Source organism: Eubalaena glacialis, chromosome 5 (assembly GCF_028564815.1).
Source record: "Eubalaena glacialis isolate mEubGla1 chromosome 5, mEubGla1.1.hap2.+ XY, whole genome shotgun sequence".
NCBI classification, from domain to species: domain Eukaryota; kingdom Metazoa; phylum Chordata; class Mammalia; order Artiodactyla; family Balaenidae; genus Eubalaena; species Eubalaena glacialis.
The window spans coordinates 80101155-80122839 of NC_083720.1; the positions used below are offsets into that span (position 1 = coordinate 80101155).

The 21685-nt window shown below is 35.5% G+C and overlaps 1 pseudogene; it reads right to left on the reverse strand.

The window, feature by feature from the left end:
• Positions 1–5706: 5706 nt before the first annotated feature.
• LOC133091796 (speedy protein C-like) lies at positions 5707–6295 on the reverse strand (annotated as a pseudogene).
• Between the last annotated feature and the right edge of the window lie 15390 nt (positions 6296–21685).

Below are 21685 nucleotides of genomic sequence, written 5' to 3' on the forward strand. Positions count from 1 at the left end.
TCTTCTTCTTCTGGGACCCCTATAATTCAAATGTTGGTGTGTTTAATGTTGTCCCAGAGATTTCTAAGACTGTCCTCAATTCTTTTCATTCTTTTTTCTTTATTCTGCTCTGCAGTAGTTATTTCCACTATTTTATCTTCCAGGTCACTTATCCATTCTTCTGCCACAGTTATTCTGCTATTGATTCCTTGTAGAGAATTTTTATTTCATTTGTTGTGTTGTTCATCATTGTCTGTTTGCTCTTTAGTTCTTCTAGGTCCTTGTTTAACGTTTCTTGTATTTTCTCCATGCTACTTCCACGATTTTGGATCATCTTTTCTATCATTAATCAGAATTCTTTTTCAGGTAGACTGCCTATTTCCTCTTCATTTTTTAGGTCTGGTGGGTTTTTACCTTGCTCCTTCATTTGCTGTGTGTTCCTCTGTCTTCTCATTTTACTTAACTTACTGTGTTTGTGGTCTCCTTTTCGCAGGTTGTAGGTTCATAGTTCCCATTGTTTCTGGTGTCTGCCCCCAGTGGCTAAGGTTGGTTCAGTGGGTTGTTTAGGCTTCCTGGTGGAGGGGACTAGTGCCTGTGTTCTGGTGGATGAGGCTGAATCTTTTATTTCTGGTGGGCAGGACCGCATCTGGTGGTGTGTTTTGGGGTGTCTGTCACCTTACTATGATTTTAGGCAGCCTTTCTGCTAATGGGTGGGGTTGTGTTCCTGTCTTGCTAGTTGCATAGGGTGTTCAGCACTGTAGCTTGCTTGTCATTGAGTGGAGCTGGTGTTAGCGTTGAGATGGAGATCTCTGGGTGAGCTTTCACCATTTGATATCATGGGGAACCGGGAGATCTCTGGCTGACCAATGTCCTGAGCTCGGCTCTCCCACCTCAGAAGCACAGGCCTGACACCTGGCCGGAGCATGAAGACCCTGTCAGCCACACGGCTCAGAAGAAAAAGGGGAAAAAAAGGAAGAATAAAATAAAATAGTTATTAAAATAAAAAATAAAAGAAATAATTTTCAATAAAAAATTAAAAAGTAATAAAAAAAGAAAAAAACAAAAAGAAAGAAAGAAAGAAGAGAGCAACCCAACCAGAAAACAAATCCACCAATGATAACAAGCGCTAAAAGCTATACTTAAAAAAAAAAAACAAACTGACAGACAGGACTCTAGGACAAATGGTAAAAGCAAAGTTGTACAGACAAAATCACACAAAGAAGCATGCACATATACACTCACAAAAAGAGAAAAAGGAAAAAAATATATATATATCTAAATATTAAAAAAAAGGAGGAAGAGAGTAACCAAATTAATAAACAAATCTACCAATGATAATAAACTCTAAATACTAAACTAAGATAAACATAAAACCAGAAACAAATTAGATGCAGAAAGCAAACCCCAAGTTGCTCCCAAAATCCACCGCCTCAATTTTGGGATGATTCGTTGTCTATTCAGTTATTCCAGAGATGCAGGGTACATCAGGTTGATTGTGGATATTTAATCCGCTGCTCCTGAGGCTCCTGCAAGAAATTTCCCTTTCTCTTCTCTGTTCACACAGCTCCTGGGGTTCAGCTTTAGATTTGACCCCGTCTCTGCATGTAGGTCACCTGAGGGTGTCTGTTCTTCGCTCAGACAGGACGGGGATAAAGTAGCAGCTGATTAGGGAGCTCTGGCTCACTCAGGCCGGGGGGAGGGAGGGGTACGGAATGTGGGGCAAGCCTGCGGCGACAGAGGCCAGCGTGATGTTGCAACAGCCTGAGGTTTGCCGTATGTTCTCCCAGGGAAGTTGTCCCTGGATCACAGGACCCTGGCAGTGGCGGGCTGGACAGGCTCCTGGGAGGGGAGGTGTGGATAGTGACCTGTGCTTGCACACAGGCTTCTTGGTGGCTGTAGCAGCAGCCTTAGCATTTCATGCCTGTCTCTGGGGTCCGTGCTGATAGCCACAGCTTGCACCCATCTCTGGAGCTCGTTTAGGCGGTGCTCTGAATCCCCTCCCCTCGTGCATCCTGAAACAATGGTGTCTTGCCCCTCTGGCAGTTCCAGACTTTTTCCCAGACTCCCTCCTAGCTAGCTGTCATGCTAGCTGTCATGCACTAGCCCCCGTCAGGCTGTGTTCACGCAGCCTACCCCAGTCTTCTCCCTGGGATCTGACCTCCAAAGCTGGAACCTCAGGTCTCAGCCCCACCCGCCCCGATGGGGAAGCCGACAAGCCCCTCAGGCTGGTGAGTGCTGGTTGGCACCGATCATCTGTGCAGGAATCTCTCCGCTTTGCCCTCTGCACTCCTGTTGCTGTGCTCTCCTCCGTGGCTCTGAAGTTTCCCCCTGCCCACCTCCCGTATCCACCAGTGAAGGGGCTTCCTAGTGTGTGGACCCTTTTCCTCCTTCAAAGCTCCCTCCCCGAGGGGCAGGTCCCATCCCTATTCTTTTGTCTTTTTTTTTTTTCTTTTGCCCTACCCATGTACGTGGGTAGTTTCTTACCTTCTGGGAAGTGTGAGGTCTTCTGCCAGCATTCAGTTGGTGTCCTGTAGGTGTTGTTCCACATGTAGATGTATTTCTGATGTATTTGTGGGGAGAAAGGTGATCTCCACGTCTTACTCCTCCGCCATCTTGATGGTCTCCCCACGTTCTTTCTTTGTATGACCCTTCTGCTTTTCCAGTTTTACCTGTCAACAATCTCCTTCAAATACAGCCTCTACTTTAACGCCACTGATGATCTTTTACAAATCAGAAAAGGTCTTTGTTCTTCTGTGTCTGTGTAAATAGATTCAGCTGCCTATAATGGTTGCCTCTTTTCTGATTCATAAAATCCTATTCATCTCTCAAGATCCAGCTCAAACGTCCCTTCTAACTTTAAGGCTTCCATTGCTCCATCTAACAAAATTAATTACTCTTTCCTTGGCATTCACAAAGCATGCTGTACTTATCTCTACTCTGTACTACATTGTGTTTCAATATTTAATTTTATATATAGTAGGGCCAGTACTGTTTGCACATCTGTCTTTCTCCACCCAGTGAGTGAGTTCTCAGATAATGGACAATATTTTGTTATTTCTTTTTATCTTCCCCAGAACCTAGGACAATGCCTGAGTTTCCATTGGTTCTTAATGAATGCTGCCTGTATGGATAAATAAATAAAAATGTATCCCTTGAAATATCTTGAGATTTGTCTTAGAGGGGGTATAATCTTATCAAATGGTAGGAAGTGGTGTATACTACATTATAAGATATTATCAAGTTTCAGAATTTTGAAAAGACCACTGCTTTCTGAGTAACATATATTTTAATTTGAGTGTTTGAGTTTTGATGAAGAAATGCCTTATGCAACTTCTGGAACTAGAGAGAAATTTTGGATTTCTTAGGCCACTTATTTTATCATTTTGCTTGGCTTGAAGCAAACAATAAATGTTGAAATTCCTATTCTTGCCATTTTTGCATGCCTTGAAAAATGGTTATGGGAGATTAAATAAATTACACAAATGGTATTTTATCAACTTTTTCCTTTTAAAATCATATCCTGAGATAGAGTTCCAAAAGTTCATGTTTCCTGACTTCTCAGCTGCCATAAAGTTGGACATAGCTCTTTAATTTAAAGGATTAAATTGGTTTTAACTGAAAGAGTAGAGCTTGGTTTTCTTTCACAGATTGCAGTGGAAACATGAGTGCTGCAAAGCTATTAGACCTCTCATATGAAACATTTCAAATAATTTGGAATATCTCAAACAATGACATTCAGTATCTCCCAAGCATGATCATCCAGAATATTAAAGGTAGAAGACCAGGTTATTTAATGATTTAGTACCTTTTTAGATATTCCAGTAGCACCAATTTAATAAATCATAACCTCATCTGGAATAACATTTGATTCAGTAATATTTTTAAAATGTCTAATTAGCACAGAATATGTACAGCAAAAATGTAGCAAGCCCAAACATAAGACAACAAAACTCAAGCAATAGAAAAGAAATCATTAAAGATGTAACAGGTGAAATTGACCAGTGATTTTTCTTATGATCATATAAATATTAAAAACATCTTTTGGAAAAGAAGCCCATTGAAAATAAGATTTTATAGCAATTTGAAATGTGAAATTTCTATCTTTGACATGTTACTGATTTGCAGTGCCATTTATATAATCAACAAGAGAACTGAAATAAGATTGATTTTTCCTTCATTCAGTATGAAGTACAAATTTTACATTTTATCCAAACTTATTGCTACTGCCAGCATGGTAAAAAGTTCTATATGCAAGTTACCTTTAAATTGGGATACATACATTTTTATTTTTAATTTTACTTCAAAGTTGTTGGAAGCAGTTTCATTAAAGGCAAAAAAACACAGCTAATTTTCTTTTAAAAAACAACAACATAAGCTGCTCCTTTGATTTCTTTCTACATTAAAAAAAAATGCTGTCTGAATTTACTTCAAATATCATGAGGCAAACATTCTTTAATGAAATGTTGATTTTTCACATCATTAACCAATTGGTTTTATTCTTTTTCTTCCCTTCTTATTTTGCGAATATCTGAAATTATCTTTTTTTTAATAGTCCATTATGGACTATACTTTAGCTTTCTAAGTACACAGGGAACCTATATTTTCCCACACAACTATAACAAAAATTCATTATTTTTCTAATGATTTTAACTTATGCTCTTGACTCATCAGAAGGAATGCCAATTTTTCCTAAGGGAAGACTATGTTTTAACTATTTCTTAAATAGTTCACATTTTCTAACTAGTTCAGGGTCAGATTCATTAAATCTTAAGTAAATTCATCTGAAAGTTTGGTTTTTCATTCTTAATGCGCTGTTTTCCAACATTCTCTATTCTGTTGCATCTTCCTAAGAGTAACTGGGACTGTTTAGAGTACTGGAGATAAACTGGTGAGGGAAAATCAAGCAGAAGAACCATGATGTAAAATGTAGCAGCGTGGACTTATTTCATTTTGTCCCTAAACAGAGGGTAAATGTGTGAAGGTAACTGCACTTTCAGCAATTAAAAAAGTTACATAAAAATAATTTTCACTTATTGGGACATGCTTCAGAATAGATTTCTCATTTGATTGCATAACCCGTTTCTGAGCTTCTTAAAGCAATCTGATTAATGTTAAAGACAAAATTAAAAACCATTTTTAGTCTTTTTCTTCCTTCAATACCTAGAAAAGAGGAAAATTTATGACTGTAGTTTAATTTTATTGCTACTGAACCTTTCTTGAAAATGAACTGGCAGATGCCATTACTAGGTTAATTGATTTAATAATGTTCCTATGAATAAGCTAGCACTTCTGACTTGAATTGCTTTCTCAATTGATTGGTACTCTACAATAGAATTCTATAAAATGTATAGAAGGAGCAACAAGGAACTCAGCTCTGGATTTTTCGGTTAATTCATTAGCATTTAGAAGTCTAAGAAATCATTGCATTTTCAATTTGCTAAGTACATGGCATTTGTTACTAATAATTAGGCACATGCATTGCTTTTACATAGGCTCATTAAAATGCAGTCTTGTAAAAATCACACTAGAAAAAAAAGTGTGTTAATAACCTAGTGGTGTGTTTATTTTTCAAATGCCAGCAAGTAGCACCTTCTAGGGATTTACAGGATGGAAGAAATCAAGATCAGTTAAGGCAACCTGCAGGGCAGGCTTGGTTCTGGAAAAAGAGGAGGAAAGGGGAGTGTCAGAGAGAAACTGCAAGACAGGAGCTGCCGCCTGAGCCAGGAGTCAGGGGGTGGGGGGACATATCCAGTAGAGCATTGGGTCAGCAGGCAAGCAGGCAGGCTGCTCCTCACCCTGTGAGTTTCTGAGCCTTGGAACATTGAGAGACTTTGGGGGAATGTGGAGGGTGTAGGTGCCTGGCTCCAGTTGCAGCTGGGGTGGGGGACAGGATGATGAGGAAGTCCCCACCCCAGAGATCTTCAGTCACTGAGAGACAAGCTTGGGAGAGAGGGTGATACCACTCAGGATTGAGGGAAGGGCACTTGGATGAAGTAGGCAAGGGGCAGGTATGGTGGCATCAATAGCTGTGGTGAGGGTGCAAGCCACAGAGGGAACAGTGGGGTTACAAGAGGCCGGGCCTGGGGATGGTGGACTCAGACCTTTGGATAGGCCTCTGAGGCCCGCCGTGATGCGGGCACCAGGCCCAGGATGACCATGACCTCCTTACAGCACGGGCAGCTCACGATGACCCAGAAGGCCATCTGTGCCCATAGTTTGTCCCTCTGGTACAGGAAGTTCCCCACCCAACTACCCAATCTTTGCCCAGGGCCCACAGGAAAATCCTGCATGTGGGGTTCACCATGTTCTCTTCCATGTCCTTTACAAGCACTATAGTAATGTAGTGCTATGTTTATATACTGTATATCTAATAGAGATTTTTAAAATTAATTAATTAATTAATTTGCACCGGGTCTTAGTTGTGGCAGGTGGACTCCTTAGTTGCGGCAGGCAGGCTCCCTAGTTGCCCACGCAGGCTTCTTAGTTGTGGCATGTGAACTCTTAGTTGTGGCATGCATGTGGGATCTAGTTCCCAATCTTTAGACTTCTGGATCTTATATTTGTTTTGTAATGAGCACTACAAGTAAATAAAGCATGCTTTCTGGCATATATAAACACAAAGTAGCCATTTTTCCACCTTGTCTTTTAAGGCTTAGCTCAATTCCCCTTCTTTAAGATACTTCTCTCCTTAGGGAATTATTTCTCTTTTCTGTGTTTTAATGGACTGTATGTATTTGTATTCACTTATCATGGTTTCTACTATATTATATCATACAGATATATTTGTCTCTCTGTTCCACTAAGACTCCAGTAGAAGACATGATATATAATAAATGCCCAACCATGTTTGTTCAATTAATTAACTCACAGTATTATAACACAACATGCTTCCTTGGTATCCTCTTAGTATCTGGCTTCATTAACAAAATGTAATGACATCTTATTTTTGAGTGATAATACATTTCTTGTTTAAGTAAGATTTCTTTCTTCTTATTTTGTATTACTCATCAATCCTTGAACATAGAACTATCATGAAAGCAATATTGATGTGGAAAATATTATAAATTTTTAAATTATTGTTTTTGATTTCTCATGTCATCTATATATTTATTAAATAAATATTCCATATTTATAATGAGACCTTGATTTCTTTTGAGTGGATTAAACAACACAAATTTATTTTCTCACATTTCTGTAGGCTGAAAGATTAAGGTGCCATCAGAATTGGTTTCTGGTGAGACCTCCTTCTGGCTTGTGGATCACCACCTTCTCTATGTCCTCAGATGACCTTTTCTCTGTGCACACATGGGAAGAGAGATCTCAGGTGTCTCTTCCTTTTCTATTGGATTAGATTCTATTCTATCAGATTCCAGTTCTATCGGATTAGGGCCTCATCTATTTTTATGACTATCTATAAATAGTCCTATAGATTAGGATTCAGATTGAAGGAGAATACTCTGCCTTCAAAAGACAGAAGAAATATTCTAAGTCAGAGAGGAAATCTTAGCACTAGTAGGTACTACCCTGGGTAAAGTATTTTTACTCTTCTGGGATCCCTTTCTTAAAATATTTAAATAAAGAAATCAAAACTCATTTTCCCCAGATTGGTCCTTGATAGCCACAGAAGAGAAAACCTTATTCAATTTCTTATTTAAAAATCAATTTTATCTAATAAGTATTTATCAAGCACTTATTGAGTCAGGTCCTATGTTAAGCACTGAGAATATTTCTAGGATAAAATGTACATAATCCCTGTCCTCACTGAGCTCACATTCTCAAATAGGTGACAAACGTTAACTAAACAACATTTATTCAATTAAAATTAAGAAAACTGCTATGAAGAGCAGAGAGAACTATTCTAGATGTTCCAGAAATATTTCTTTAAGGTAGTTCCATTTAAGACCACTTAAGTACTGTATTAGATTACTATTGCCACAAACTCAGTAGTTTGAAACAATACAAATTTACCATCTTACAGTTCTGGAGACCAGAAGTCCAAAATGATTCTCACTGGGCTAAAGTCAAGATTTTCAGGGATGCACTCCTTCTGGGGCAGATTTTGTTTCCTTTCCTTTTTCAGCTTCTATCAATCACCCACATTCCTTTGTTTGTGGTAAGCTTCCTCCAATTCAAAGGCAGCAACTATGGTTGTCACACTGTTCTCATGCTGCCGTGCCTGTGGTTCTCTCTCTTCTGCCTCCTTCCTCTACTTTTAAGGTGTCCTGTGATTACACTGAACCCATCTAAATAATCTGGGAATATCTGTCCATATCAAGGTCAGCTGATTTTATCAACCCTATTTCCATCTGCAAATTTAGTTCTCATTTGCCATATAATCTAATATTCATAGGTTCCAGGTTTAGGATTCAGGCATCTTTGGGTGGCCATTATTCTGCCTACCACAAGTAGCAACGTAAATGAATGGGACTTGGCCCTGCAAAGGCAGGTAAGGAAGGAGAGCAGTTCAGTCAAAGGAAACAACATGAGAGAAGACTATAGACTGTAATAGAGTGGTATGACAAGGACAAAAGTGGTCTACCCCTCAAGCAGAGAGCACGGGTAAGAGTGAGACATGATCTGTTGACCTCGTTACATAATGAGAATCAGTCTTTTGGCCAAAAAATACAGCCATTCATGTTATCTAGTGACCCGTAATTCCTGAAATTTCTAATGAAACTAGCATTTCCATCAGCAAGAATCTCAACAGTTAGTTATTTAAGAACAGGACATAGAACCAATATCAGAATGACTTAATCTGATGGGGAACATTTTGTTCCCTGTTCTTAACACAAAGTCAGATAAACTTCATCTTCTATCTCAGTAACATGGACCATTTTCTAGTGGGTTCTTTAGGTGGTGACATCAGAAAGATTTGTCTAGGTGAATGCAATTTGAAACTTTATCAGTGTATTCTATCTGTTCTGCTAAATTTTTTCAAATTTGTTAAAATTTTGCTAAATATTTGAATTTTACATTGTTACTAAACAAATTGAACTATGACTTATGTTTCACAATTAACATAGCTGTTTCATGGACTATCATGTTTTGTATCGTAGCAAGTTTATCTTTTTCTTCTTCTGTAACAGCATGAGACTGCATTGCTTGTGACAGTATTACCTTATAACTTGGGATAGTCCCAAAACATCCCTCTCCATATTTCTGTTCATCCACCGTGTCTCCCTCCCTCATCAATCAAGGCTTCCAACATCAGGATTCCTGTCTTAAAAGTGGCTCTTATATATGGAATATTTGTGTCTCCCTAAATTTATACATTGAAGTCCTAACCCCCAGTAAATTGGTGCAGCCACTATGGGAAACAGTGTAAAGGTTCCTCAAAAAATTAAAACTAGAACTACCATATGATCCAGCAATTCCACTTCTGGGTATTTATCCAAAGAAAACAAAAACACTAATTTGAAAAGATGTATGCATCACTATGTTCATTGCAGCATTATTTAAAATAGCCAACACATGGAAACAACTTACATGCCCATCAATGGATGAATGGATAAAGAAAATGTGATATATATATATATATATATATGTCTATATATCTATATCTATATATATATATATACACACACACATGCATACACACACACACAATGGGATATTATTCAGCTATGAAAAAGAATGAAGTCTTGCCATCTGCAACAACATGGATGGATCTTGAGGGCATTATGCTCAGTAGAATAAGTCAGACAGCAAAAGATAAATATGATATGATCTTCCTTATATGTGAAACCTAAAAACAAAACAAAATAAAACAAACACACAAAAAACAAATGAGCTCATGGACATAGAGAAGAGATTTATGGTTTCTGGGAGGTGGAGAGTGGAAAGTAGGCGAAATGGGGGAAATGGGTCAAAAAGTAAAAATTCCAAGTTAGAAATGAGTAAGTCATGGGGATGTAATGCACAGCATAGTGGCTGTAGTTAATGCTGTATTACATATTTGAAAGTAGCTAGGAGAGTGGACCTTGAAAGTTCTCATTACAAGAAAAAAAGTTATAACTATGTATGGTGATGGATGTTAACTGGACTTATTGTGGTGATAATTTTGCAGTACATACAAATATCAAATCATTACATTGCACACCAGAAACTAATATAATGTCATTATACTTCAATAAAAAAGATCTAAGATGAATAAGTAAAAACAACAATAACCTATGCATTTATCTTCTTGTCTTCAATATATACCTATAAAGTTATCAATAAGAATATTTTACTCCCAGAGCTTAAAGAAGTTTAATGCTTTTTACAAATATAAATTTATATGACATGAGAATGAACCTTACATAAAATTTACTTGACACTTGTCAAGCATTTAAAGAAAACTGAGAATCTGTAATTTGACCTTCAGTGAACTATGAGTGAATAGAAAATATTTTTCAATCGAGAGTGAAGGGTAAGTGACTGGAGGGATAGAAAATAAGTCACCCTGAAAGTCTGAATTTCTTCAAAATTTCACAAAAGCTCTAACTTAGTCTAGGATTTTTGATACATACTGGCATTTAAACAAATTTAGAATTTAGAAGTTATTAATATATGCGAAATATAAATACGTATTTCTTCTGCATCATAATTAAGAAACTCTTTCTTAACTCAGTAAAAGCTTCCTATTAATTATGTGAAACACAATTTCTATTGAATACTAATAAAAGTGAATTACAGGCCTTGAAAAGAATGTCACCTGGTCAATTTATATGACTGTTTCATTTTTAATCAGAGCTTCTTCTCAAATGGTTCTTCTTTTTTTCATAGTCACAGAATAAAGGAATTGTTAGAAATTGACCTTGGTAATTAGGCTCTAAAGATGAAAAATTTTAGTGGTGACAGGATGACAGAATTGAATGATTAGCAAAGGAAAAGCAAAGTTTCTATGAACTTACCATACTTGAAATTTTCTCATTTATAAGCATGTCCCTTTACCACTAAATAAGAATTATTTTTGAGGAAAATAGAATGTTATATGATTTTTCTTCCTGCTAAAATGGGCATAGATAACCACATATCCTACAGGTAGGGAGTATTTGTACATTCAGAACTGGGTCAAGGAGGAGAAAAATGATGGGGGTGTTGATCAGGAGTAGAAAGACTAGACAAAGTGTTACTAAAATGCAAATAAAATTGGGGAAGAATCACATTTGCATATAATTTTAACTGAATACTATTTATCAAATATCTGGATTTTTTATGGTTTTACAGAATAATAGATTATTTAAATAATAATAGACAAATCTAGTTACAACGTGTATAATCTGTTAATACTCAAACTGTGTACAACACCTTAAAGATAAAGGATACACAGTGCTGGCCTTGAGGAGTAACCATTTTAAAACACTCAAACTGACATTTTAACCAACTTTGTTACCATGGAACCCCCTACAAAGGCAGTCGGAATCTCATTCATGGAAATCTCAAGGGGAATAAGAGTGGGCAGAACCGTCACAACAGATTTTCAGAACCAAAGATACTATGGGGGTTCATATACAAGCTTTGTGACTCTTTTCTAGCTGCTTCCTAAGGCACACTTCTCTCCTAAAAAGTTCGGAGCCACATTGACACTGCCTGGAGAAACTGTAATGTTTAGCTAATAATCATGATCAGTCGTTATTTGTAAATGTGGTCAATTCTAAATTTTACTCCCACCTTCTCTGGATCAGCCAGTTCCCCTTTCTTTCCCAAGGGAGCCATTTCAGTCTCTGTACTTCCTGCTCTCACTTAAGAATAAATTCCTTTCACTCTAGACTGAGAAGTCCCAAGATGGGCCAAGACTCTCACGGAGTTGGGTGGGTGAGTAGGTGCTCTACAGGGCAATCTGTGTGACTTCGTATGTGGTAGAAACAAAACAAAATAAAATTATTAAGTAAAAGGTTAATCACAGAATTTCTAGAAGAGACTTCTCCGGGCAAGAATCCTCCTTAATGGACTTGTTTGGTTGTGGAAATGAGCCTTTCTGAGTATGGCTTGGAAGATCAATAGCAGATCAAAGAGAAAACCAAACTGCTCTGGAAAAAAATGAAAAGGGCTTTGGGGACTGAAATCGGGGATTCTAGGGAGATTAATGAAAGAGTTCTGATAGAGACAGAGGGGCTATATGAACATGGCAAATGACTGAAGCTTGCACAGAAGAAAACTGCAGTGACAGTTTCCCTTAAGGGAAGAATACCCAAGGCACTTTAAACAACGGGGTTTAAAATGCTAACACACACACCTTTTCCCCAATCCAGGTGCCTAATATACATGATCTAGAAGTGGAGAAATAATGGATTGAGTAGCATGTGGAAATTGAGTGCAACTCTTCCCATCTTTCTCAATTTTAGCTCCTGCTCATGGGTCATCTTTCAGTAGAATGGCTAAAATCCAGTAAACGGACAATACCAATTACTAGTGAAGAGGTACAGCAACAGGAACTCTCATTCATTGTTGGTGGAAATTCACAATTGCACTGTCACTTTGGAAGACAGTTTGGCAGTTTTTAAAAGAGCTAAACAGAGTCCTACTATACAATCCAACAATTGCACTTCTGCTTATTTACCCAACTTATTTGAAACTATGTCCACACAAAAAAACTGGCACGCAAATGATTATAACATCTTTATTCATAATCACTCCAAACTGGAAGCAATCAAGATGTCACTCAGGTGAATGTGTAAACAAACTGTGATACAGCCATACAATGGAATACTATCCAGTTTTTAAAAGGAATGAGCTAACAAGCCATTCAAAGACATGGATGAATTTTAAATGCATTCTGTAAAGTGAAAGAAACAGTGTGAAAATTCTACAAACTGCATGATTGTAGCCATTTATATGACATCCTGGAAAAGGAAAAACTATAGAGAAGTTAAACAGATCAAAAAAAAAAAAAAAAAAAACAGATCAATGGTTGGCAGGAATCTAGAGTGGGAAAAGTTCAAATATGTGAAATGCAATGGAATTTTAGGGATGTGAAACTATTTTGTATGATAGTATAACTGTGAATATATGGCACGGTCCATGTACCTATGTACTTATAGAACTTGACAGCTCAGAGTAAATCCTATTGTACATAAAAAAATTATGAGGGCATGAGTCCTATGATAGAATGCTGTCTGTGGCAAAAGAATATAACTGTATTACAAATAGAAGAAACAACCTCATATTGGGGTTCGAAGGAAAAGCTGCTGACCTATGTAACTTTGGAAGTGAGTATAATCTATAAGACTAAAAGTAAAGGGAAGTGTACATAACTCTGTACTGCAGTAGATAAAGTTTTATTACATGGGAGGTGCAGATTTACAATTCTGAAACCACTATACATGTATCCTGAAATTTAACAATTATGTAAATGAATGGTAGATGGTAGGATTTCTCATTGTTAAAGTGGAAAGGTACATACCAGCAAGGAGAGAGGGCTAGAATAATCCATGCCATAAAGGACTAAGTTGGAGACAACAGTATGAACTCATGTTTACCTTTGCATAAATACAGACGTTACATAGGGAAATAATTACATATATGTGTACATACATGGTTTAATATATGTATATATATTTCCTTGCTTAGTCAGGTGAGAGCATCTATCAGCAACAACACCTGACTACACTGAGTGTCCAGATCTTGGCTCCTAATGCCATTTTCCAATGAAAGGAACCAGGGGTACTTGGAGAAATAGCTGATTTAATAAATACAACATGAGCCTGAAGCATTTTACAGTGCCTGAAATTAAGGTGGCGCTAAAAAAATTACAATAAAAAACATAAACAATGGTAGAGGTATATCAAAGGGACACAGGTACCAAATGAAAGAGCTTCTAGTTGCCAAATATAAAACAATTTGAGCTACACATGCACCTACACACACACAATAATATTGGATCATAACCCAAAGTATAAAATGAATATCCATGATGAATAAGTAAATGGGGAAAAATAAACAAATCTGGGCAGAAAATTTTCAAAGTATTTATGTAAATAATCCACCCTCCAGGAGGTAGAGTAAAACTCCCCACTCTTTAAGGATAGGTTGCACATAATGACCATCTTCCAAAGACTACAGTATGGAAAAGAAGAAAAATTAGTAACTTTACAATGGAGAAATCTGACAAATTCTATCTCAACTCAGGTGATCAATTTTAACATTAACAGTGATAACTCATGTTGACAGTATATACTTTTGATATGATGCAATGAAGATGACATTTGACCTCTGTGGTGTTCCTCCCACAAACCCATAACACTAGATCTAATTATGAGAAAAATCCCAATCGAGGGGTATTCTACAAAATGCCTGAATAATACTTCTTAAAATTGTTAAAGTCATAAGAAATAGGCAAGTCTGAGAAGCTGTCACAGTCAACAGGAGCCTAAGGAGACATGATGACAAAATGTGATGTGGTATCCTACATGAGATCTTGAAACAGAAAAGAATATTAGTTACAAACTAAGGAAATGTAACATATGGATTTTAATTAATAATAATATATCAGTATTGGTTCACTAATTATGAACAATGCATCATACTAATATAAGATGTTGACAAGAGGGTAAACTGGGTGTGGACAAAACTTTTTGTGTTATCTTTGTAACTTTTCTATAAATCTGAAACTGTTCTAAAATCAAAAGTTTATAAAATACTAAAAGATTAGTTCTGAAAATTGAAAATTACATTTCTTATAGTGGAGTTCTGGATACAGGAACTTGTGAGTAAATATGTAGACTTCTAATACAAGCTGAGCAAAAATACATTTTATTGACAGAGGGTTGACTATAATAGATCATGTAATTAAAAGAAGAATGTGAACAAGGTGTAAATTTCTGAATATAGTTCAAAAAGATAGGATGAATTCATCTTACCAACAGTACATTCTGTTCAGTCCTGTGTCCTAGCAGCATTGAAGAAGAAATCTTATTATCTAGCATCCATTAATCAACTCGGAAGGAAATACACACCACAAAACATTAGAGTGATGAGGATTTTCTTCAGTATTTTAGAAGTCATCAAGGTAAAATTAGTATTTTGTTGCATTGCTTAGAGAAAATAACATTTAGCTTTCATTGTCATTATCATCATTGGCAAGTCTTACTTGATTTTGTTGACAATTTGTTTTATTAGAATATTAGTTGTTATTAGTCTCCTAAAGAGAAAGAAAGAGCTATCTTTAGGGAGAAGCCATTTGAGATAGAAATATATGTGACAACAGAGTTGTAATATCTTAGGTGGGAAACGTGTTGATTTAAAAATATGAATAGAAATCGTAGCATAAACTTCAAACATTTCAGGTATCATAATCATTAATTCTTATGTATTCTATTTCTTATGTTTCCTTATTATCTCAAACAGTTGGATTATTCACTGTGGAATACATTCTTAATCAAATGCATATACGATCTGTACAATTGTTAGCTATTTTATTATCACTGGCTGGAACTCTGTGTTCTTGATCAGGTACCGTTTTTATAAAAATGTTTAAGATAATTTATTAGTCATTTTAGCAAAATGGAAAGGCGGTGCCCCCTTACCAAACCCATACCCACTCAACAGGCTAGAAGGCAGCATGATTTTGTGATGAGCAGCATTGGTGAGATTTCTTGCTACATATCATGGTGGGAGGAATGTTCATAGAAGAATAGAGTCTGATGGGAAGCCAGGTGACTTTGTAAAAACTATCTATATCTTTAAAATATCATCTCTGGGAGAAAAGACTACAGTTACTGAAATGCCTGTATTTTATTGCTGTTTTCACATCAACACCAATGGGTAAACATACATAATTTTAATGATCTAAAAAGATATGACTTACTTAGACATTGTGATTATTTCTGTGATTACAACATGGCAACTCAATATATAAAAACACATCTTTTGTTTCCAATTATACCTGTTCCTGAACATTTCCTTCATGCTAGTTTCAGTTTCTGAAATAAGCAGCTGAAATCAATGAATTTGCGTTTCCTTTCATCTCATATTTGTTTAAGCAGACACCTGGGAATTTCTGCCTATAGGGAGAAATATAACAAGATGATTCAAAGATACAGCTTACAACAAAGATGTATTGTTTTCTTTTTTTTGCTGTTATTTATATAAAGTTCAAATTTCCCATTACTTTCCCCAGAATTAAAACTGTTTTATCCTCTTCAGCTAGATGTTATTGGTGGGGAAAAAAAAAATGAACCCTGCAACTTGAAAGATATACCTGGAAAATGACTTTGATTAAACTTTATCATAAGTAGAGCTGAAAAAGCAACATATTTACAACGATCTAATTTTTCCTATTAGTTCTTGGAATTCAAGTAAACTCATTATTTCCATTTAGATAACTTACATGAATGCCTCAGTGAATCACATTATTAATCAATCAGTTATAGAACTTACTGTCTCCATCATTTTAGGTATTATATATAACATGAATTTTGCTCATGCTGAGTATGTAATCTAGTTGAGGAGACATGTCTTAACATATAATTGAACATACAAGAGAGTTAATACTATTATCAATAATGGTCAAAATATGTCACATAATCTAATGTTATTAATTTTCATGAGAAGGTTAAAGAAGATTAGACCAGAGAGGCAAAGCTTTAAGAAAGGGGTGAATTTATATTGGGTTGGCCAAAAAGCGGTTTTCTGTATCATGTTATGGAAAAACCCAAACAAATTTTTGGCCATCCCAATACATGTGTTTAACTGAATAAATAAAGTTAAGATGTTCCTGAGGAGTGAAAAATATATTTCAAAAAAATAAGAAGAGATGAAAGGCAAAGAGAGCATGGGAAGATATGACTAAAAAGTTAGACCCAACTTCTCCCACTTTTATTTGAAGCTCCAAATCAGTGAACCTGACAAGTACTTTAAAACCTCCAAATCAGTGAACCTGACAAGTACTTTAAAACCTTTCACAGATACGTACTAGGAGGCCAAGTTATTCTGTTAGGTGAGTATAATTATGAAAAAAGCAAGCAATTAAAAATCACAATGATGTCTAGTAAAAATTTTAACATTACCTAAAGCAAGAGCTAGGAAGAAATGCTTACCTAATAAACGAGGGACTATCAACCTTCGTGACCCATTTCACATATTCCCTCTTATTCTCTTTTTAAAAGTGTCTACTTTTTACTTCATGATTAATTGTCAGGGTAACTGAGTAGCTCTTTCCTGAGCAATATAAATGTCATTCACTTCTCTTGAAACATGTTTGGTACCTCTTCTTAGAAGCCGAAAATCTCAGACTTAAGTAATCTCACAGCCAGAGAATGTAAATTATCTTTCAAGACAGCAACAGGGTCAAACTTGTGGAGAATAGATTTCTAAAATTAAGTTACACATGGAAATTGGTATTTTGTTGTATAAATTGGCATATCAGTGAAAAGTTGCTACAATATGCCACAATTATTCTATTTTCATCTACATAAAATAATCCTTTGATAAAACAAAATGTCATGAGTCATCGCAAATAGTGTTTCTTCACATGCCCCCTTTTAAAAAAGGGATATATCTATGCTTACAGTACTCTAAACATTCTTTTGTATATTTTGTTACTTTTATTTGTATTACCGTTCTCACCTTTGAAAGAATAGTGTAGTGTAGGGGCTAAGAACTTAGTACTGTACTTAGACAACCAGAATTCCAGGCTCCTCACAGCCACTTTCAAGTTGTATGACCTGTGCCTCACTCCTTTGTGCCTCGGTGTCTTCACTGTAAACTAAGGAAAAGAATAGTGTCTATATCATGGGTTATTGTAAGGATCAGTAGAATTAATACTTGAAAAGCCTTTAGGGTATTGCCTGGTGTATGGTATTTGCTACCATTTTATTATTACCTGGAAAAATTCCTACTCGTTTTTTCCTGGATTCCCTTCTAAAAACTCTTTTCTGACAGACTTGGACAGAATTAATCATTCTCACCTCTGTGTGACCACTCTGTTTTTACTTATACCTAACTCTTTTCCTGCTGCATTTCTTATATGGTTATCTTTCCTGCTACACAGTGAGCTTCCTGAAGGCAAGATTATGTTTTACACATCCTGTATCCCTGCAACAAAATGAAGTGCCAAGCACATACTGCACCAATGATTATCATTCCTGGCGGGATCACTGTGAGGAGTCCTCAAAATATGTAGACTCTGAGATGAGGATTCAATAGGAAATTTAGATCTTTTTTTTAGAAAGTTCATTGTATGGTTTTCACGTTCTGACTACTTGAGATTCTCTCTGGTAGGCACACAATAAACAGGTAAATAAAGAAATGAGTTATACTTTCTCCTTGCCTGCTATTTATAAATGTAAGCATTCTTATTTCTCATTCATTCTGAGTGTCTTGTAGAAAAATTTCATTTATTGATGGAAAAGAATAGCTAGACATCATCCAATTTGTGTAATTACTTTTTTATATTTGGATACTATTATGAATCACTTTTCAATTTTCTCTGATAATATCTAAATAATTACATATAATACCTTTGGATTTATTTAGGAATGTCTCTGGGTATGATTCAACACCTTACCAAAAGAGAATTTAATCAGGCAAAGGAAAACTTCAAATGTATAGGGTAACTGTACCCAAGCTTTGTGTATGTTTCTACTTTCAAGAGTTCTTTATTTGAATGTGGTGATTTATGTTTGTCTAATATGTCCACTGGGCAAATTAGTTAAAACACATAAAATGTTCCTTGTTATCTCTAGGTTTCAAAGAGGGGAAGAGTATATGTAGATAATATGTGAAGAAAACTTCTTTGAGGAAAAAAACATTTAAAAATGAAAATCAAATCAAATCTCTCATTGAAACTATCAAATAGTGTGTTGTAACCATGAATTTGGAGTATTGTTGAAAATAGGAATACATTTTGATAGACATATTTTGATATTATTAATAGTTTTAGTATTAGTAACTTTTTTATTACATTGAGATCTATGTAATCTTTTTGTTTGTTTTACTGGCACAATTTCAAATTTTTCGTTGCAGTTTTCCAAAAGTTTTGGAATGGACACACACATGTACACACACACACACACACACACACTTCTTTTTCTTAATTACAAACAAGATGAACAGATAATTAGTAAAATGTCATTTGGCCATCAGATTAAATTAAATGAATCTGCACCTGTATAGTGGCCTTGGAACTGAGAGATAAAGTGAACCCATGTGTCTTTCTGTACTCCTAGAACAAGTGCATTTTATCAAAAGACAGATGGTTGTTTAGCAATGTATCACCTGCATAAAGAACATGAGTGGAACATTAACTCTTTTCTGAACTGTATTGAAATCCCCATGTATTTATTATTTCTCATTATTTTTTCATTAACTGAAATTTCCACTTGTCTTTATAATATAATTGGATATTTAAATGGTACACGTTGTTTCCTGTTTTGTATTCAAATCTCTTTGGTTATTTTCAGTAGCAGATATTTTAAACATTTCCCCACTCCAAATATATTTTTTGAAGAAAATACATACGGTAAGGTGTTCTCTCATTTGAAAATCACTTGCTGTGTCATAGTTAAATACCGAACAAAATTAATGAACTCACAAAAACATATTTTCCTATAAGACTTCTGGGTCATTCAGGTTGATCCTATGGTTTTCTGAAATATTGTTGTAAAACTTTTTCATAAAAGAGTTTTTGAAGGATCTTTTGTGACAAATTCCTAGTACACAGTGGGTTTTTGTTTGTTTGTTTTTGACCTGTAGCTTTTAAAAATTGTCAGTATGTAAGGAAAGTCACTGAAACTGGGGACAAAATAATAGCTATACCTTTGAGTTTCATTCAAATTTTTTGCAACAATGGTATTCTATCCCTCTCTTTTATAAAGCTGAAAACAAGTTTCTTGGAGCTGAAAACTCACTTGGGAGATCCATCTTCTCTTGTGCTCCCAAGGAGGATTCTTTCAAGTCTTGATCTAAAAGGAAAATTCTAATTGACAGTTATGAGCATGTAACCCCTGCTCTAAGCCAGGAAGGTACCTGTGTTTGCCTTACGGGTTATTACTGATTAAAGATCTAGATCTTGTCCAGTAGAGTTTCAAATAATTTCTGTCCATTAGAAAAAAGTCCCAGATGTTATATTTTTAATTCTCTGCAAGTATTAATCAGTTTTGTGTCTTTCCTAGTTTTCTAGTTCCCCAAAATACCTAGTTTCTCAAAATGCTGTTTCAACCAGCTTTTTCATTTACTGGTTTCCTTTTTTACAAATTAAATATATTTTTGATATATATCATTCTGTATTTGAAAAAATGGTTTGAGCATATTATTAATCTTTATACGTCTCATAATGCACTTTTCAATTTATTTCACAGAACAGTTTGATGTGCTTGTGACAGGTAAGCCTCAATGAACTGTCTCCCAGCCAGTGAGGCTACTAAAGTTGAACTGATTATTCCCAAGATCAATCTTTATGGTAAAATTTCATGAGAGAGATTCTCCTTTGAGTATCTTTTCTAGTTGGAAGGTACAATGAGAAGATAAAGTTCATGCCACTGATATTCTCAGTGTACTCTGAAAATTCCAAGCGATTAGTGGATAGTGGGCTCTTTCACTTATCTTTCTAATGGTTAAGATTATTCATGATCTAGAGTAACACTGTAAAGAATGGACTGCATTATGCTAACTCATACATAAACTTAAAACACAAGTCTTACCCAATTCCAAAAGGTTACTATGTAATTGCATCAATATTTTAAGAGAGCCTACATTTGAATTTTGTTCCTGATAAGAAGTCAAGCAGCGGTAAAGAATTAATTTATATTTCTTCTATATATTATTATTGTTACAAATTAGTGAGCTAGTGTTCAGAAGAAGAATGAAGTAACATGTAATTTTTGTTAAATAATTGGTTTTCTTAAATCATATGGCTGCATAAGGATATATGCTCATTTTCTTCTATGCCTACACACTACTTAGATGTTCTTGGAAGAAAGGTAGATAAATTGGAAACAAAAGTAAAATCCTGAAACAAATTTTCAGTCATTCGGAAAAGAGTAGGATAAAATCCTGAGTTACTTTAACTCTACTGCAGGGACTAATCAACTAGTTTCCAGTGCTTTTTTTTGAAATAGATTTTAAACACAATGTCCTTGTTTTTTCCTTTTATACCATTCCTCGTGTTTGAGTTATGCATCATTGATAGTGATTTAAACCATGGCATCTACATCTGGTCTTTATTACATGCTTTATTGCAAACTTGAATGGCGTTTTTCAAAGCCTGGAGGTTTTTCATATTTCCTTTAGTGAGATTTATGCAATAGAATTTGTAGAGTCAGAAAAAAGAGAATCAAGAAAAGAGAGTTGATGACTCTATTTAATGTAACCTTAGATTGCCACAAGCTAACTCAGACCTAAGGGAAAAAAATCAAGTACCCAACTTAAATCAATGGCTTTAAATTCTTTTTATTTTTTTAAATACTCTATTGAAGTTCTAATCCCACCAGTCTTCACAAGTGGCTGCTTGTGATGCCAGAATGCCTTCTAACTTCTTTTTCTCTCTCAGTATCAAGGGCAACTTATTTAAGGAAATATGCCTATCACAGTTATAGAATGCTTAGAAAACTATTTATTGAATGAAAGGGCAATGTAAAAAATCTAAGTAGTCTTTGCACTGTAAGACTCCTTTCAGCAATGGGCAGATGCCCTCCAGTATCTGGGGCAATCAATAAACTAGGATTGTTTCCACTAAGAGTTACATATTTCACAGGCATCATGATATAATGTAAACCACCAGACA